The sequence below is a fragment of the Dunckerocampus dactyliophorus genome, chromosome 8 (genome assembly GCF_027744805.1).
Source record: "Dunckerocampus dactyliophorus isolate RoL2022-P2 chromosome 8, RoL_Ddac_1.1, whole genome shotgun sequence".
NCBI lineage: Eukaryota > Metazoa > Chordata > Actinopteri > Syngnathiformes > Syngnathidae > Dunckerocampus > Dunckerocampus dactyliophorus.
This window is the reverse complement of record NC_072826.1, coordinates 7,225,224-7,238,430: the sequence shown is the minus strand read 5'-3', so window position 1 is coordinate 7,238,430 and position 13,207 is coordinate 7,225,224. Positions and strand designations below refer to the sequence as shown.

General features: G+C 39.6%; 1 protein-coding gene across 2 annotated transcripts in view; it reads right to left on the bottom strand.

The window, feature by feature from the left end:
• The window catches only part of prickle2b (prickle homolog 2b), a 95,979-nt gene that overhangs the window by 27,685 nt on the left and 55,087 nt on the right, over nucleotides 1-13,207 (bottom strand). Inside the window, exon 1 of one of the 2 annotated variants that reach the window (XM_054785274.1) lies at nucleotides 459-842. The exons of the other annotated variant lie outside the window; for it this stretch is intronic. The gene's annotated coding sequence lies outside the window, so the exon portion shown is untranslated. Of the gene's footprint in view, nucleotides 1-458; nucleotides 843-13,207 lie in introns of those variants that run through there. 2 annotated transcript variants of the gene reach the window in all.

Genomic DNA, 13,207 nt, shown 5'->3' with positions numbered 1-13,207 from the left:
CAAAATATGCTGAAATACACTGCAACAGAAAGGAAAAACAACAGATGCGGTTTCAATCCTCGTATGCACTTGTTTGCCAAGAAATCCACCAAGCGATCTGCCAAGGTCCATCAGGCACATAGGCGACGTAACAAAAGACGATGCGACTGGAGAGCGCACAGTAGCTTGACCATCGCGCTCCGCGGGGGTCGGTGGGGGACACAAACCAGTGCAAACACGTCAAATTGGGGAACGCTGCAGCTTTACACCTTATATAAAATGTACATCAAAACAATCCTCATTACTTGCAAAAGAATGCACTTTTTAAAGACAGACACTTCGGGAACGTTAAACAGCCCGTTAAGTTTAGGTTTATATTTGGAACGTCTCCTTCCCTAACGTACCAAATTCCTTGAACATCGCTCCTCGGCAATCCAAACAGCTCCAAATCCACAAAAACAGTGTAAGAAAGTCATTACCTTTTTATACAGTGCGGCTGGGTGAAGCCAGAGTCTTCCACGTCTTCCTCATCGCACCGCAGAGTTTGCCAAGAAAGAGCCGCTGCGTGGTGTCGGTACCCCGCCACTACATCTATCCACTCCGTGAAGAAAGCCTTTTGTCAGCCCACTGAGAACACATTCACCACTCCTGCCAACGAACACACTGCAGTCACACAGGACTTGCAGTGCGTCAAAAGTCCAAAATGTAGCACCAGCAAATCCAGAAGAGACCAGAGAATCCGAAGAGTTTTAGTGTTTCCACTCCCAGAAAATAAAAGTTAAATATCCTCCGTACAGTTAAACAACATTGGTGCTTTGGAGACTATATCCACGCGGACTCGCAGTGCGTGGAAGTGCGTGAGTCCCTGCTTAACAGCCCTTTAATTTTTAACTACACTCAAGCTAGAGAAAGTAGTCACGCCATTTCCGGTCTGAGCCTTCACAATAAAAGTACGAAAGAACGCTTTATTGTACGTTTGTTACATCGTTGTATGTAAATTGATCTGAAATTAGTCTGTCCAATATATATGTACATGTAACAATTTAATTATATAATCAAGCCTTTACATGTGTTAAATATTTAATGCAGAAGTGCCCTAAGCGCAGCCAGGGGGGCATTATCGGCCCACAGGTTTTATTTTATTGGTCACTTGGCATATTCTAAAAAGACAATAAATTCAATTCTGTAAAAAAAAGTATCAGTATGGGCTCCACCAATACAATATACTAATGTTTTACTATTACTATGACCCCTGTGAGTCATAGGCCCTTAGAATCAATATCATCCTTTTAGTGCCTCTAGCAGGTGTACCTAATTTTGTAGCATAAACTGAACGGTATATTCACAGTGACTACTGTAAATACCATGATACTTCTCAGAGCAAAATACTTCAATTTTGACTATTTTCTTTACCCTATCTACGAGTCAATGATCTCACTTCCTGTATTATTCTTTTTCAAGTTCCATTGACACACACACACACACACACACACACACACACATGAGAGAGAAAGAGCACTAGCTACTTTCCCTCCTGGCTAATATCCCAGTGTGATGTCAGCAAGTCCATGTCCCAACACTGGTATAATTAGCGGCGTAAGCAGTGGTGCTCTGACATGATTTGCATGTGAATCAAACTATTTCCCCAAATCTAATGCCCTAGAGCAAGAGGAAAGAAAGATTGTGAGTGGTAAGAGGAGCCACAGGGTGCTGACCTGCATGGGGGAATGAAGAGGTGAGTTCCTGTTAACAAAACAAAGCTGTTTAACATAAGAAACAGACATTAGCTGAAGAAAGGACAAAAGGCTTACAGACCAACGAAAATACATTGACTGAAAAACAAATGCAAAGCCAATATGTGTAATACAAGACGTTCTGAGACTTGTATCCTAAGAGCAGTAGACAGATGAAAAATTTAAGTTGATTGCATTGAACAGTTCTCAGTAACATGGATTATTAAAAGCAAACAAATGCACACTATTATTATTGCTAACAGGAAAGGCAACACATTTTCTTTTAATGAAAGCTTTCGATATGTATTTGAAAGACCACTTGTGCAATGTGGACTGAACTTCTTTAAAAAGTCACCTGCAAAGCTCCAAGTGCAGACTGTTGCTTGGCGCTGAGGACAGTCTCTCTATACCTTCCAAATCTTCTCTTCTGGTGTTCCTCTGATTCTAAACTTTCTGTCCTCGATTGGATTGCTCTCTCACATGTGGTGAAGCAACCCTCGCTACGCTCTTTTCCTCATCTCGTAATTGTGCACCCACTAGAAAACTAGAACACCAATTACAGCTCAGGCTATACTCCAAGCCTCTCCACAGGACCTTCCAAGGAGCTCAAAGTGCCAGTGTGCTGTGCTTGAAGTGACCACAGAATTGGTCAGCTGCTTTGGGGTCAGTTACGTATATTGTCAATGAGTATTGCTATTTTGCCAGAGCAACTATTCCGCTGTAAGCCATTTGAAATGCTATGAAAAGACATAATAAAGGAATGGGGCCATTTTTGGGGACATAGAGCAGATAGTGTTCCCTGCAAGGACTGCTGGCATGCACGGAGAGCCTCTAGTTGGTCATTTTAGACAATGTGCCAAAGCATGCATTCGCATATAGAGTCTCTTGTCTTGATATTGTGAATAAATGTTTTGTCAATGCCTGACAAATCAATCTGTAAGAAAGCAAAAAAAGCTGTACTGCCTGAAAGCGTCTCATCCAACAAGGTCATCATTCAAGTCGCACAAGTGAAGGAACTGATTTATATACAGCCTAAAATGAATCTTTTGCTTTTATCTTGATTTGTGATGAAGCCAAAATCTCAACATGGCCTCATCTATTTTATAAAATTATCTTTTTTTTGTCTTTTCTCCTTTCATGCGGAAAATGCCGATGGCTATCACTCTAGAATCAACACACAAAGCAGCTGGGACTAACCTCAACAACTGATAGCTAAGACATGATGAGAGAGAGGAACACAGCGTCCTCTCCTAACAAGCTTTTTTTGCAGTGCCGAGAAAAAGTTTAGTCCAAGACTGACTTACACATACTAGGAAGCAGCCAAGTTAATGTTGTTCCACCAAAGAAACCACTTACCAATCAGAGGCAACTGGAATTGTACAACGCAAAAGAGGGGCAATAAGAAAAAATTGTTTATTTTCTTAAATTGGCCCGTAGATTAACTCAATATGCAGCAAACCTTTTTTTACACTCCTTGCTCCTATCATAGGTTTCAGTAATACTGATATCCAATATATTGATATTATCCAGCACTTCATTACCAATACAGATATCCATCGATACCGATATTGGCAGCAGCTTTTCCCTCAAACTAATGTTGTGTAATGAACATATCATGCTTCTTTTACTGTGGTGCCACTGGATGCATTTCACAAATAAACACTGTCACTCTAAATTAGACAAATACTGCAATATGCAATAGAAGTTATAGAAAAAGTGCCATATTTACTGTAAACATTTTGTCACAACAGAATAGGCATTTGAAAAAATCATCCAATAGTCAACACTTATAATATGTCCTCCTACCATCAACAGCACCAATACAATTTGGAAAGTTGCAAATTTCTACGTGGCACAAATCAGTATAAGAACAAAGGAAAGTGCAAAGTATGAAACTTCGGACTAATACAATCAGTGATAAACTGGGTATAGCCGGTGGTTTCTTATTTTGGTGCGTGTGACTCAGTGATTCTTCCTGAGGTGTGCTATTAGAATAGAAGTGTAGTCGTCCCTTGCCACATCGATGTTCGAATTTCACGGCTTCACTCTCTTTTTTTTTTAGAAATGTATTAATTAATAAATCATGCTGTTTCGTTGTTGAATTCAGCCTATTTGTAAAAAAAAAAAAAAAGTATGCATATTTAAGCAAATGTTTTTTTGCCTGAATGAATCATTTTCAAGTCTAAAAATGGCTAAAAGAGGAACACAAACATAATAATAATAATAATAAGACATATTTAAATTGTGTAGTTTTGTACACTGGTCACCAGGTGTCAGTAGATGAAACATACAAGCAACAAACTTGATCGCTGGAAAACCAGGCTTTTATTGCAGGTTTAAATTATCTCACAACAGGCACAATAATAACAACCTAATAAGCATAATAATAACACAGTTACATTGTAATCCAGCTTAAACTCAACTCTGAAGCCCCGGTGTCACCTCGTGTCCACATGTCCAGTACACGTTTATTGCAACACACACAAGCACAAGTTTTATTTATGTCCTAAAATGCTTATTTTCTCTGATTATATCTGCTATATTGGGTAATATAAGTGTAAAGGTGACTATAGGGGTGTTATTTCATGTCCAGAGGGCTTTAATAATGTAAAAACCCGTATTTTGGAAGGCCATGGACAGGTTTTCCATGCTATAACTACTTTTATAAAGAAGGAATCTTACTTTGCAGAAATTCACTCATCACGGTCAGGCCTGGAACCAATTAACTGCAAAAAACAAGGGATTACTGTATTGAAGGAAGACGCCTTACTCCAAATAAAATGTGCTTAACAGTCATTGCAAATTGCATTTTTACAGTCTGAAGGTGTAACTTGGAAAAAATTGCGGACCACGGACATACTGTGCTATCAAGCTCTGCTTGTCTGGAGAGCATGGTGCAGTTTGATGAGGTCTCGCTCGTGCGCCGATATCAGGATTGGCAGATATGATCTGATGACATAGAATCTGATATCTCATTTGTATGCCAAGCTCGGCCCATAATGGTTGGCCAATATTATTGGACATCCCTACATATTACTAAGAGCATACCGGTGACCTAACATCCCCACAATACTAAAATAAAAGAGTGGTAAAGTACTTTTTCTAACATTGAATAAGTAAACAAGTCAGTAGAAAGGGTCACCAGTTTTCTGAACCAAACACTGGTGGTACACAAGCGTAACATTCAGAGAAAGTTGGCTTTATTGGGCGTTGGATGGTGCGGTTTTAAAATAAACATCTTAACCTCTTCTACTGCCATGACATATTAGCACTCGGGTCCGACTTCTTTACACAGAAAGGAGATTTATTGAAGCAGAGCACCATGGACTTACTATAAGCTCCATTTGAACCATGTTCACAGCAGATAAGTGGCCATTATTCAACCCATGTTGAACATTAACTGGATTAACTCTGCATGGTCAGACGGGTGAAATTTGTATTCGTAAAAAAAATAGGGAAAAGGCAAGGGAATGAGGAGCAACTGGCTTGGTTCAAAATCGAATTAGCTTTCAAGTTATAAAAATCACATAGCCAAGTTTTGCACTGGTGTCGAAACCTGGGCAAGTCATTTGGTCAGAGTGGAGTTACATTCAAGGAAGAAGAAGAGAAAGAGGTAATCGGGACGGTTAATTTTCAGCAAGAGGAGCGGAGGCAAGGAGGTGACCTTGCATCGTTTTTACGCTCGGGGACCGGATACATTTCCAGCGCTCAGTCTCACTAACATTTAGGAGAAAAACAGCCCTCTATCCTCCACCTTGGTCCATCCATCAGAACATCAGCCTCCTGTGCAGACAACCCCCTCCAGGGCAGCAAAGCTCAATTTCAAGCTTGCTGTGCCTAAATGGTTTTGCCTTTTTTGTCAGTTCTACTGTACACTAATTCAAAGCACAACTAGGTCAAACTACTATAATGTTTGCTACAGGATGTGGAAATGATGAATATGAGTGAAAGAAAAGTTCTTGCAAATAAAATGTGTGCTGAAACGTCACACAATAGAAATCATTCACCATTCGTACAGCGACATCACTTACGCAGAGCAAATGAACCACCCACCTTCTAAACTCCCACAGCTTTCTACCCTACAACCATTATTTCTGACTCACTTCACTCCGTAATCGTTTACTGACGTTCTTCTATACCTCACCTCGTCATCATGAGTGTGGTTGTCAATTCTCTCCCATTCTCGTAAAAAGCTGAATTTCTTGCATTGAACGTGTTGCTCATTCAATTATGAGCAAACTTAAATAATGTAATTAACTAAATGAATTATTTAGTTACCGTAAACTTAAAAACGCAATATGGACTATGAAGTGAAAGTCTCAGGTCAAGGGAGCTGAAGCATTTTTATCTCAAGCAGTGTGCTAGTTTATGCATGCCCTTTCCATTAATGGTTTAAGGTCAACCTTTTAGTTAAATAAACTCCATCACTGAAACAAGCTATTTAAATATTTATCTTAAAATGACTTGTGGGTAAAGCAGTATCAGTCCATGAAATAAAGTTTGTCTTGAGGCCATTGGATCCCACCGGAACCTTTAATGGACAGGATCCGGGTATGGGACTTGTGTGAAACTATACGATTAGTTTAGATTGCGGTTTTTGCAGTCAACATAATTCAAGTGGATGGAATAGAAAGAGTCCATCTGAACATGAATAACTCCTCATGAGACCAGGCAGTGTTTATGTGTGTGGCAGTGAGTTTATGACAACTAAATGACTTGGACATGAGGTGCCAGTGTCAAGTGGAAACACGCAGTCAGATTTGATTTGCTGCAACTATACTACTATGGGAGCGATAGCGTTCTTTAAAAAATATGTAATTAGCAGTTGACTTGAAGGATAATTAACACAGTATTGATGCTGTGCCGCAAATGAACTTACACATACGTAATGATCTATAATCACCGGTATTGACATACCAGACTCACTTAAGGAAAAAAAAAAAATCAGTTAATGAATCTGGACACTCAATTCAGAAATACAGTTGAAAGTTGGCTAGCGTTCGCCCTCGTTGTTTGTGGCTAAGGTCAAAAATTTACGCCAAAATTTTGCCTTGGTTTGCATTCATTTTCCGGTTAGCGTACAATACGGCGCACTTCTTGTCGTGTCCTGTTAGCATCCTTGGTTTGCTAACAAAATGGCAACCGGAACCAGAAGGCAGCTATGTCACCCGTCTATGATGTCATCAATGACTAAAAAATGTGACACAAAACACATTTATACTGTAGTTTTACAGTTTTAGTTTTAGATGCATAATTCAATGAATGGCATAAATGAGCATTTAAGGTTACTTTAACCTTCAATGAAGACATTCCTAAAGATACAATGTGGCAGCGAGATCAACCACGTGATCTTCAACACCACTTTCTTGTTTTGTCATTTCTTGAATTCAATAGTGTTTCTCACCTTCTTTATCAAAATGCTGGTACTTGCAACCTTGGCTTTGTCTCTCTTTTGGGATATTGAGGTGAGAAACACTATTGAATTCAAGAAATAACAAAACCGGAAGGTGGTGTTGAAGAGGAAGGTGTCGATCTCGCTGCCACAGTGTGTCTTTGGGAACAGTCACGTCAAGAATCACGTCTTCAGTGAAAATAAAAGTAACCTTAAATGATCATTTAGCTCTTTCATTTATCATTTAGTTGTATTTATATGCATTTGAAATTATTGTCTGTATGTAAAACTATAATTGTAACACTGCATATCATGTTTTGGCATTCTGGAACGTATTAATTGGTTTTACGTTATTCCTTAAGGGAAAAATGTATTCGGTTAGCACCTGTTTTGGTTAAAGTAGGACCTTCCGGAACAAATTGATAGTAAACATGGTTCCACTGTATGAGATAAATATCAGTGCACCGTAGAATGTTATTCTTTAAGGATTATTTGATAACTTAAAGCGTGAAAAGCTGTCAGGCAGTTTCCCAACATGAATTTTCCTCTTTCCTTCATGTGTGATTACAGTTCAAACTGAGAGGCATGAAACCACATGGTGTTGATCGTTATCATTTAAGACAACAATGCTTCCTTGTGCCCCCCCTTGGTGATGATGGACGCTGTACAGCAGCTTCCATAAGCATAAAAGCACATATTTCTTAACGTTAACGTTTGCTTACTGATGAAGTCACAAGTTCTGAGCGAACGTGTTTTAAATGTGATGTCATCTGGAAATGTTGGCTGAGCACATTCTCAAAGCAGTGGGAAACCATTTGCTCTCAAGATTTGAATTCCCTAAAAAGCATATCATCAGATTTATTACTTTGGCAATGAGGACATATTATTATACAGTACATATTGAAAGTATAAAGGGTGAATTACTTTATTAGACTGATTCGGAACTACATTAGTTAACAGTTTATCCTATCCTCCTTTATTCACTGAAACTAACAGTGGTCTGGCATTCTATCACAAGTAAACTCAAATTGGTGTGGATCAAATGTGTTATAAAGTTTGAAACTGCTACTGATACTTTGTAGAAACAGTAACAGAGCACAACGTCGTAGCCATTTGTGCCTACAGGATAGAGTCGGTTTGCCTTATCTGGACACTTTCTGGACATTTTGACTGTGAATTAATTCAATGATTAACTCAACAACTACGGTAAAATCAAATGAATAAGTTAAACAAATGTCCTAATCTAGTCATGCTGCCTGTCATCTTGACCGCTCGTCAGTCATCTCACCACAACTAGGTGCGTACCTTTATGTCTCATCCCGATTATCCAGCAAAATAAGATAGCCATCTCCCAGTCTGAGTGTGTTTATAGAAGCAGGACACCAGAGAAAGGAAGTCAATGAGTTGTGCTAAATGAAAGACATTATCTCGGGACACAATCATGGCACAGTCTAAATAAAGTACACATGAATCTGAAAAAATAAATATGTAATACACTCACATCTGATTTCGGACAAAGGGTGCCAGTTAAGATAATAGACTATTAAAACCACATACATTCAAAAGGGGGCCGCCTGCGGATATTCATCATGCGTCTGCAACTGACAGCCTTAACCTCTCAGCAGTGATTAGTCAATAAAGCCCCAGGTTCACCATCTTTACCGGGCCATGGCAAAAGTCTGTCAGGCCTAGCAAATGACAATTTATCTTCCAATCCATATCCTCCGCGGCTCCCTGAAGACCCCATGAGGCGATGGCTGTGCTAGCTCTATTGGCATGTGCATGGCAAGTGGGAAATCTTCTTGTCTCCAATCACCCGATGTTTAGATAAACAACATTCCCAGATGACAGAGGCTTCATTAAATAACACCAAAACTGACTGGATAGAATTACTTCAGGATGAATCAGTGCTACAGTCATGCGTAGTGAATATCCCACAAGCTACAGGCTACAATAATGTACTCTTGAAGGTTATTTATCTCTTTTGAAGCCAAATGCCGCTGAGGTCCTATAATTTGGAAATTGACCAACAATACCGAGGAAAAATACATCACTCTACCCACACAAAACGGTTCTCAGACTGCCGTCATGCAACATATTTCCCAAGATCTGAGCGTACTCTAGCTAACAATACCTTAAATCAGTGAGCATCAAATTAATTAACTGTGTGTGTGTGTGTGTGTGTGTTTTTCTTTTTCTGTGTGTTTTTGACAACACTTATTCCAAAAAGACGAGCATCAACAGGGCTAACGACGATTAAATACCAAGTTTCGAGGTTCAGTACATCAAGTATAGCTGAGTATCTAATGAGAAAACATCACTCGTAAACAGTTTTATAATATCTTCTCATTGGACAAAAATTTTAAAAATAGTAGTCAATGTACAGCTCGGAAAGCAGTAGATTTACTATCCTCTGAAAACAACTCAGAACACCATTATTACCTAAATAGTTGACAACACAAGTGAACACCTCACAGCGAACATGTCAGCCAAAGTATTGATATTTACTGTGAGCATCATTGCAATCGAGCACTGCCTTAAGCCTTATGGAAATGGAATTCACCTGTGCTGTACAGGTTGTTTCTGGGTGATGACATGATGGTAGGGGTGTAACGATTCATTCACTACATCGATGCATCAAATTATTCTCCTATGATTCAACTACAACGATCTGTGTTTAGCAAGTTTTTCATTCCAGACTGCATATATCAATCTTACATCGTTTAAAAGGTAACCCATTGATTGCATTAATACTAGGAAATAAAGCATTGGATTTAAGCACAGCAGGCTTTATATGGATGTGTGTGTTTTTTAGCACTTTTAATGATAAAGACTCGATAAAGATGATAAACACATTCAGTCTGTGTCTGTGACGTCATCGTCTTCCCGGTATGTGGTGGTCATGGGAGTTGTAGTGGACATGTGAAATACAGCTGATTGGCGTCTTCTTCTTTTGGTCAGTTAATTCACTTCATTCAGTAGTCATATTCATCTGTCTTTATTTGAAACTCCTTGTAAGTGACATTTCTGGGTACAGTATGCAAAGTAATTACGTTTTGTACCTCTGTTGACGGTAGTTTACGGTCCAGTAGCAGTGACGCTTGGTGACGTCATCATCAAGCGCGGAGTGTCCCGGTCAAAACACATATGTGCGCATTTGCATCCATTTAAATTTTTTAAAGTTTAAATCTTTTTCAAATGTTAACTGTTACAACAACAGAATTCAACTGACACGGTGCATGTGCAGGCTTACTTTGAAATAATTTAAACACTGAACAAATACTTGTTCCTGTATTTGTGTAAAATTAAAAGAAAACTTTAAAATTTAAAAATCAGAGTTCACATATCTACATATCAGTGCTGTCTGCTCAATATCCTTTACATCTCTTGACTCATAACAAGCAATTCAACATGCTTGCACTGAATTATTGTCATCAATTTGCCAACTAGTGATGTTTGTTGCCATTGTACTGGTCCTGTCCTTGACTGTCTTTGCAGGGAGGGGCATTGAATAATTTATTGTTTATTTTTTTTAATTCGGAGAATAGAGGCTGTGATATTTTTATGACCGACTCTTTCGTTTATTCTCCATCTGTGAATGGCTTCCTCCTCCTACGCTCTCCAGTGCAGCAAGTCAGCTACAATACTGGCAGCTGTAGTTCAGTGTGGAGCCTTCACACACTCGTTGATGTATGTTTCCTCTGCTCTGTAGTAGTTCCGAAATTGCTCCCCTACGCCCATCTGCAGTTGTGTACTTTACAGAAAAAGCGTGCTTTGAAAATATCTCTGAAAATATCTTTCAACATTACATTTTCTGGACCAGTCCAGGGTGTACCCCGCCTCTCACCCAAAGTCAGCTGGGATAGGCTCCAGCATAAGCCTGCGACCCTAATTAGGATAAGCGGCATAGAAAATAGATGGATTACATTTTCTGTTGTTTGCTAATTTCTCGCCACATATCAAGCACATGGGTGGGTAAGCCAGCGTCATTGGTAGTGAAGGCAAAGAAATAAATCCGTTCAGAATGAAACTCTCTAGTTTCTTCCAACATTTTTGTTTTTAGGGACAAATTCATAGCTATGGATAGCTTACCGTGGGGGCAGCACACTCTCAAGCCATCTTTTTCATGTCATTGTCACACTGGCCCTCCTCCCCCTTCCCTTCATCATCCAATTAGCAGTCAGAACGCAGTGTAGATGCATTCACGAACTTGAGGTGAGTTGGATATTTCATACTGTTTTTGAAAACGCACATTTCCTCTGCTTCGGTGCTAAAAAAAAACCCCACAGAGCTTGGCGTGGGTGCCGCAACAAGGGGGCTGAAGAGCTGCATGTGGCTCTGGAGCCGCGGGTCTAATGCACTGAAGATATTTTTATGCTCTGCTGAATGAATGCATAAATTTGACTGCCAAGATGGAGGATTATATACCCATGCTAACCAGGAGGTGATCAGACTTTTGCAACAAAGTATCAAAACTTTTTCTGGAGAAGGAAAGGTTGCATGTACTTCATATACGGATAAAAGGTAAAATATATATATATATTTTTCCAGTTAAGAAAAAAATTAATAAATGTGACTAAAAAGAAAACAATTTGAAGACATTTTTTTAAAAAACAAAACTGAATTATTTTATTATTTTTCTTATTCTCCTAATGAGCAACCTGTATTAAATAAGGTCCAACATTCTTCTGAATACACCAAAAGAAAGCACTCCAGTTCATCACCCTTTTAAATTAGTCATAGCTTTTCACATGCTGCACTATCCATCTTTTGCTTTTAACTTCCGAACTTACTGCCGCTCTTCTAAGTTCCCTTTTTAAGGCATGGCCTATTAAGAGGCACCGAAAGAGAGCAGGACCTGGAGAAAGTAAATCAACTCAGCCCACTGCTGTTTACAGACCCGGCTGGCTGCTTGGGCCGCTGTTTATTTGAACTGTGCACCTCCGTGTGCAGTGTGTGTGAAAGGAAAAGTGTGTGCAAAACACACAAAGAGAGAGCATGTGTATTGCAGAGTTGAGGGGGTAGAGAGAAAGTGGGAGAGAGAGAGAGGGTCCACACAAAACCCAGTGTCTTGCCCTGCAGTTTCTTTCACACATTTCACAGCGTATTCATTTGCCCCATGGGTTCCCGGCACTCCTCTGGTTCTCCAAGTCACAGATGGGCCTCTGTGTAGGCCAGCCAGGCCTGTACCACTCAAAAACAGACTTTTCTCACCCGGCATGGCCCTACAGACACAATAACGTCCTTCTGCTGACCCTCACCTGACATCACAGCCACATTCACATACAAAGACACACACAAAAAGGCTGAACTCTAATAAGCAAACCCAAGTGCATACATGTGCAAGAATGCATGCAACTGAAGGTTTGAGTTTGTATTGATGCAAATCACCAGTCCAGGTCTGAGGCGGTACAGACACACACACACACACACACCCACACACGCTCACACACACACATATATGTATATATATATATATACTGTATATAGCAGAAGGACGTTATTGTAAGATCAGTGTGGGATCAGCTAAAACGTTTATGGGTGGGGTAAAGGATAAGAAGCCCGGCGCATCAATGAAGTCACTGTTTAAAAGATGTACACTGTGGGAGTGGAAAAGCACAGAGGGATATGAAAGGCTGCCAAGTATTTAGACATGAGAATGAGGACACATGCTGAGGAGGAAAACACACATATGTAGAGAAGATAAGAACCACAATGTAGGCCTACTGTAAAAAAACAAAAAAACAAAAAAAAAAACCATGCCGACACATATGTTATGCTCATTGCTTGTTAAATTCAACTGTTTCCATCTCATGTGCATTGGCTAGCAGTTCAGGCTCTACATTAGCCTCACAATGCGCAGGGAAAAATATTAGTACTGTGATATTTGTTGTCTTTCCCCATTCAAAGTGAGTCACAATTACAGCAATGCATGACAGATCAACTGCTGAATGTCTCATATGTACAGTAATTGAATTCTTTATACCCGTTTTAAATCCGCAAAGATAATTTAAACTTTCACTCTGAGTACGAAGGAATAATTCACATCTTGCAGAGATAGGGCAGCAAAGGTGTTGCATGCCTGAGCATTTTGGAGGTTCAA